Source organism: Electrophorus electricus, chromosome 11, assembly GCF_013358815.1.
Source record: "Electrophorus electricus isolate fEleEle1 chromosome 11, fEleEle1.pri, whole genome shotgun sequence".
In the NCBI taxonomy this organism is placed as follows: Eukaryota; Metazoa; Chordata; class Actinopteri; order Gymnotiformes; family Gymnotidae; genus Electrophorus; species Electrophorus electricus.
The window spans coordinates 18,672,227-18,679,726 of NC_049545.1; the positions used below are offsets into that span (position 1 = coordinate 18,672,227).

General features: G+C 47.8%; 1 protein-coding gene across 6 annotated transcripts in view; it reads left to right on the forward strand.

The window, feature by feature from the left end:
* sobpa (sine oculis binding protein homolog (Drosophila) a) overlaps positions 1-7,500 on the forward strand; it is a 38,680-nt gene that overhangs the window by 16,861 nt on the left and 14,319 nt on the right. The gene's annotated exons all lie outside the window — the stretch shown is intronic.

Consider the following 7,500-nt stretch of genomic DNA (forward strand, 5'->3'; position numbering starts at 1 on the left):
CACGCACGCGCACGCAGGCACGTGCACGAGCATCCACATGGGCGCACATGCACTGTTGCGCACTGTGTGTGTGCGCGCGCCTGCATGGTCACGTGTCCAAACATATACACTACGTGACTCACTCTCCCTCACACCTCCCACTACACACATACACACGTTTCCCCATTTAACAGAATCATTGATGTAGCTTCTCATACAAACATATATCTCATAATTAGCACTGCCTGTGACCCTCAACCTTCCCTGTTTTGGACTTGTGCTGAGTGTACATATGTTGTGTAAAAAGTGACCTGAGAATCCATTCATGATAACTTTCATCCATTTGTGGTACGACTTACACAGAGGAGATTTTGCACAGCGGCAGTTGTACGTCTCACACACGCACGCACACTTCCTGTTTTGGACTCATTCTTGCATGAGGCCCTGTGTTTGGAGGTTCTTTACATTTACCTGACACTTTTATCCAAAGCAGCTTGAGGATTAAGGGTCTTGCTCAGGCACCCAGCAGTAGCATCTTGGCAGTGGTGGGGCTCAAACCAGCAACGCTCCAACTGCGAGTCAACTACCGTAACCACTGAGCTTCCACTGCCCTACTGTAGCACTCTTTCTCTGCTTCAAAACATATAAAAAACAAGGTCTGAACTCCTGCTGGAGTCAACAGTATCACACCCCCCACCCTGCGTTCCGTCATCTAAATCCCTATTTGGAATAAACGGCCTAGTCTCCGACCTCTCCCAAAAACATTGTTCCTCTCCATCCAATTTCCTTTTATCGAGAGCACTGCAGGTGCACAATGCACAATGGAACTGGTGATGCATTTTGGGATTTGGAGACAGCCGTTGCATCACGCTAATACCAGGCTAATGTGAAAATGCTGTCTGGGAGTGTACTATGGGCCGGATCAGTGTTATTTTCGTAAGCTCGTGCAGGCGCGTGGAGCATTGTGTCTTATTTGGGTTGCGGACCTCGAGTTTGAAACCATTGTTCTAGAACCAATCAAACTGCAGCAAATTTTTGCGTTTGCTTGATCGGCCAATAGGATTTAAGGAATTAGCTGCTCTGTTACCAGGTGGGAGCTTGAGAGTTATATGGCTTCCTTGAGACACTGTACAACTTCATTATTAATCTCGAACCCTCCGATCTCTCTGCTAACAAATGACCCAAACCCAGCAGGCCGAGGAGTTTCGATATATTCGGGAGGGCTCCGGTCGCTGTCCACACCTCTTGGGAGTGACCCGGTGTTTTGTGAACGCCCACAGAAAGGCCCCAGGTGCTGACAGCCCCGTGTGACGGCAGCGCAGAGGAGAACTGTGGTATCAGGCTCCAAAAGCATTCCACAGTCATCCAATACCCACCCAAATCCTCCATGCCACCTGCTCTTATAAAAAAGACGGGGGGGGGGGGGAGAGACAGAGAGAGAGAGAGAGATGGGTGATTGAGTGCTGAAATACTGAAAGTGAGAGCGCGAGGAATGCATCTACTGATTAATAGTTTGTTTAAAGACCAATATGAGAAGGCCACAGGAAGAAGAGCTCTCACTCCACCTAATAGCAGCACTGCAGGCTGAATGTGTTTTGGGGGTTAAAAATCGATCCCTTACGAGAAAAAAAAAAACCAATGGCTACGGGCCACTCTCCACACAGGTGGGGCGTGGCTTAGCCCAGGAGCGGTAGGCGGGCGGAGCCACTGATATGGGGCGTGTTCAGAGCAGGGGCATGGCTATTCTGCAGCTGCCCAACACCTGTTAACCCCAAAACATGCACAAATATACAGGCCTGCAAACAAGTTCAAACACACACACAGACACACACACACACACACACGCACGCACACAGACACACATATACGCACATTCAGCGTGACAGGCGGCAGGCTTACTGCATTCGTATGTGCTCCCCATGTTGCTGTTGTAGTGTTTTCTGGGTTGAGAAAGTGAGACAGACACGTGCCCCCTCAATCTCACTCAAACACATATTCACACACACACACACACACACACACACACACACACACACACACACAGTCTGTTTGCTTTCACTGTCTTCTTCATATCCTGCTGAACATTTATGTGAGAGAAACTCGGGTAAGCGATACCCTTTGCACACCCCCCCCAACTCTCTCTCCATCTCTCTCTCCATCTCTCTCTCTCTCTCTCTCTCTCTCTCTCCTTCACCTCTCCCTTTCTCTCTCTCTCTCACTCTCTCTCTCTCTTCGTTGCTGGGAAGGTTACTTTTAAAATGTTTCACTGCAGATTCTAACCTACTGTATACATTCCATTAAAAGTGATGCAATTCAAGTAACAAATTTTAAATACTTCCAAGACAATGTTGAAGTAATCCAAAATGTTAAAAATAGATTACTCGCTGAGTACTCTACTGGAATATGCTAGCATTTACATTTAAGGGCATGTATTCTGTAATCTGTTTTAAAAGTAACAGTTCTTGACAGTGTCTCTACCTCTCACTCTTTTTCCCTTTTCTGTTTCTCTGGTATTTTTTATTTTTTATACACACCGCAAGGTCGGTTGCGACACTAAGCGTTTTTTTTTCTTTTTTTTTTCCGTCTGTCGTGTGTGTGCGCACCAGTCAGTGGGTCTGAAACGAGAGATGTCATGGGGGGGGGGGTAGTTGGTTGCCGTGGCAGCAGCCTGGCATCTCAGCGGTAAATACCTGCAGCTGCTTCGTTTGTGAAACCTGAAACGGCAGCCAGAGCCAAGGGAGAGAAAGGATCCTGTTACCCCCCCCCCCCCCCCACACACACACACACATTACATCCCTATCTACTGTCCCGACCAAGAAATCTCTGCAACAGACACACACATATTCACAAACACACAAACTCCAGCCATATCTACTGTCCCAATGACAGACACGTGCTCACACACACACACACGCACCTTAGGTACATGCGTAAAACCACAGACTCATTCAGCGTGCCGACCTCATGACATGAGGGGCTTGCAGGTGACTCGGGAAGCCCAGACTGTACCGGACAAGGCCACTGGATGTGAAGAGCGCCATGCTAGTGAAGGTCCACGTGCTTCTGACCAGTCCGTTAGCTTAGAGTTGAGGACCACCCTAGGCTTGGCACAGGCAAAAGAGGTCAGAGGCTCTCGAAAGAACCCACGTAGAGCTACAGGATAAGCGATTTATGAATCAATAGGAGTTCTGGTGTTTTTCCAGTTTTCCAGGTTCTGTCTGTATATAGCTACTTTGTACTGCATTATTGCATGTGCATATTGTATTGCACACACCACCATATGTGTGTGTTTGTTGGAGTGCCATCCCACAAGGATGTGTGCTAAACCTCTGTCAGGGAACCCTCTCTTTACGTCTGTCTCTCTCTCTCTCTCTCTCTCTCTCTCTCTCTCTCTCTCTTTCTCTCTCTCTCACACACACACACACACACACGTAAACTTATATAGAGCGCTAAACACAAAACACTGCCTTTGCGATCTATACCTTCACATTCTGTCCAAATCTGACACGTGTCTCTTCAGAAACACATCGAATCAGATACCTATTTGTTTGAAGCTTTGCTGATATCCTACAAGTGATTTCTATGTGACACAAATGACCTTTAATGACCTGTGAACTCTGAAATAGAATATATGGTGGTGTTGTATGTATAGGCTGTTTTAGCTCAAGTCTTTCTTGAAAGGCAGATCCTGAACTGTGTGTAATGGGATATTGGATCCCTCTTCAAGAATGGAAGTCTCTGGGTCTTTGAGCGATGGAGGAGGTGGGAACCTACTTGGCTCTCGCTCAGGCTTGGGAAACCAGAGGAGGGATTTGACTCCACCTTGGAGTTAATGAAATGACAGTTAGATTTTTTCTTAGGAGCGTGCACGGTGGCATTGTCGTCTTGGAACCCTGGAGCAGCGTTTGCACCCGACGGCACACCTTGTCGAGTAAAATGGCCTTTATTATCCTTGGGTGTTATGCAACCATACAAAGCTATAATCAGACCAAACGACGGCCCCAAGATGGCTGCCCATCTCACTACTGCTCCACCACCATGCTTAACTGCAGCACAGGCTGTGCGGAAGGAAGCCGTACTTTGGCGTCCTACAAATGTGCCCATGATCGGTGGCATTCGGTGGTATTCCGTGTCATTCCGTGTCATCGTTGCTCCAGCTTGCATGCTCCTTGCACTGACTCGGGTGTTGTCGTGCCTTCCGCATCAACACGAGCTTTTTATGAACAACAGCCATGAGCTCCAGGTGCGTGAAGCCTGCACTGAGCATGGCTGACATGCTGAATTGGGTTTGAGTTGATTTTTCGTGTAGTAATGGTAGCCTTTTGTAATTGTTCTGGCCGCTGTGCATTGGCTACCTAGTACTCATAACCACTATACCACCGATACTATACCACCGATACTATAACCACAATACTATACCACCAATACTATACCGCCAATACTATAACCACAATACTATACCACCGATACTATACCGCCAATACTATAACCACAATACTATACCACCGATACTATAACCACAATACTATACCACCAATACTATACCGCCAATACTGTAACCACAATACTATACCACCGATACTATAACCACAATACTATACCGCCGATACTATAACCACAATACTATAACCACAATACTATACCACTGATACTATACCACCGATACTATAACCACAATACTATAACCACAATACTATACCACAGATACTATAACCACAATACTATAACCACAATACTATACCACCGATATTATAACCACAATACTATACCACCAATACTATACCGCCGATACTATAACCACAATACTATAACCACAATACTATAACCACAGATACTATACCGCCAATACTATAACCACAATACTATAACCACAATACTATAACCACAGATACTATACCACCGATACTATACCACAGATACTATACCACATGCTATATCTCCAATACTATAGATACATACGGTGCCACCGACTGTTGACTGTGACAACAGTCCCATGTTTGGTGTACACTATTATGCTTTTTGAGATGGTCCCTATAAACACATTAATACTGCACTTTTATGTGCAGTTTATACACTTTTTTGGGGGGAGGGGGGGCTTGTCTTTTTTGTAGGACGCTTACTGCTAATTAGCTTTGAACCCAATATGACTCATCTGTGCAGCTGCCTTCGTGATTTTGATTTAGTAGCTTAAAGGGTAATAAATTCAAGGTGTGGGTGGAGGACAAAGCAAGAAGATGTATGTATATAAAGTAATGAACATCAGAAAAGTGCAAAAGAAAAAGGGAGATAAAGACAGGAGAGAAAAGAAGTCCAGAGAGAGAGAGAGAGAGAGAGAGAGAGAGAGAGAGAAGCGGAACAGAAGTGTCCTGCTTACTTTCAGAGCTGTCTATTTCTTTGAGTGTCACTCCGTAAACCAGCTCCAAACCAGATGGGCCAGAGAGCCTTGGATAGACAGGAGAGCCTGCCGACAGGTAGTGAGACAGACAGCTTTGGCTTGGCATTGTGTTTTACGTGTGCTTTCTCTCCATGCACCATCTCACACACACACACACACACACACACCCACACAGACCCCCACATGCCTGCATACACAAATGGAATAAAACATGAGCGAAACACGACTCTGCCAGAAAGCGCCGAACGAGGAGAGAAACAAACACGCTCAGCGGCCATATGTTGGGTCGGCCAGGCCAAGCACGCGGGCACAGGGAACAGCTCTGATCACCGCGGAGATCTGCACTTCAAAAGAACCCTCACGTCCATGAGCACTCGTGCACTCCGCGTCTCCGCCACCTCGACCCCACCCTCCCGTCCGGTCCTCACGTTTACACATCCATATTGCCTCTCCTCTGCCAGCCGGCCCGTCATCTGCCCCGAGCCGCCAGAGAAGTCGTCAAGGCTCAATTCGGAGAAATTACTTGGCCAAATAAGGAACCATATAAGTAATTACTTTGACTAATTTCCTCACCCTCACCACCACCTCCACACACGCACACACACACACACACACACACACCACCTACGCACACGTATATATCCGCATAATTATAACCGATGCTTATAAAACATTAAGCTGCGTTCACAATTCACAGCTGCCTCTGTAATGGGTATAGGTAGCTGCGTGCGTGCGTGTGTGTGTGTGTGTGTGTGTGTGTGTGTCTGTTAGCTGTCAACGATCGAGCTCATGCTCCCATGGGTCTTGTTGCCATGGCGTTGTGACTCGCTATGAAAGGTGATTATTTCATAGCTATGAGCCAAAAGAACACACACACACACACACACACAGGCCCAGACACACACACAGAGTGACTGACTGACACATTTGATGGCCACCGTTAACCCCACAGGAGAACATGTCAGGTAGCTTAGCTCCCACCACACTGACCCTCAGCGCGGTGTGTAAAACCGCGTGCCGAGACCGTGCCAGGAGACTGCAGCTCGAACAGTTTCATTTAAAAATAACCCCAAAAGTTCAGTGAAGTCGAGCCAGAGACCATACTTGTCTCGATCTAATTCGAAATGTCAGATTCCCTCGAGCTGCCACTAACTGTGTGTGTAGCGCTGTGGGGTTTTTTGCCGAGAGCTCAGCGGTGGGTGCGGAGCCGTGCGGGGGGGGGGGGGGGGGGTGGGGGGGGCACGCGAGGACCGCGCGGAGGGATGTGTGAGCGCTGTCTGGGGGATCCGCAGGGCCTATGTCAGGACCGCGCTGCTGGGGCCGGACAGAGGGTTTCAGACACAGGACGGGGGAGCGTATTTTTTTTGCAAGTTCAGACAGTCCAAATAGTGTTCATAGTTCAAATGCACACCGCAACAGAGGGCGTGCGGGCGTGCAGGCATGCTGCTCGGAGGGAAGGAGAGGGACGCGAAGGAGACAGGGAGCGAGAGGATAAGGAGGGAGAGAGAAACTGAGATGGGGAGAAATGAGGGGCGAGAGAGAAAAAGAGAGAGAGAGAGGGAGAAAGAGAGAGGGGGAAAAACTAATGAGCAGACAGAAGGATGGGTCGTCTTGTGGATGTGTGCCACTCAAGTGGGAGGACTGTGTGTGTGTGTGTGTGTGTTGTGTGTGTGTGTGTGTGTGTGTGTGTGTGTGTGTGTGTGTGTGTGTGTGTGTGTGTGTGCATGGGCGTTTTACATTGTTTATGTTTGTATGTGTGCCCATCCATGTCCTTGAAGATAAACATCTTGCCTGACAAGGTGAGACGCTCACACACACAGAGATTTGTTACACACACCCGCATGCACACACACGCACACACACACGCACACACCTGCTCTGGCCCTGGTGCCCAGATGGAGGTTGGCAAAGATGCCTCTGAAACACCAGTCCCAGTGGGTCCCGCAGACAGACACCCACACAAACACACATACACGTACACTCCCTCACACACACACACCCATACATAGAGCCATATGGATCATGCTGTAGAATATGTTGACATGGGGCTGTATGTGTGTGTGTATAAACAAAACAATTTACACACACACACACACATTTATTCAGTGCAGTGGTAAAGAGGTGTC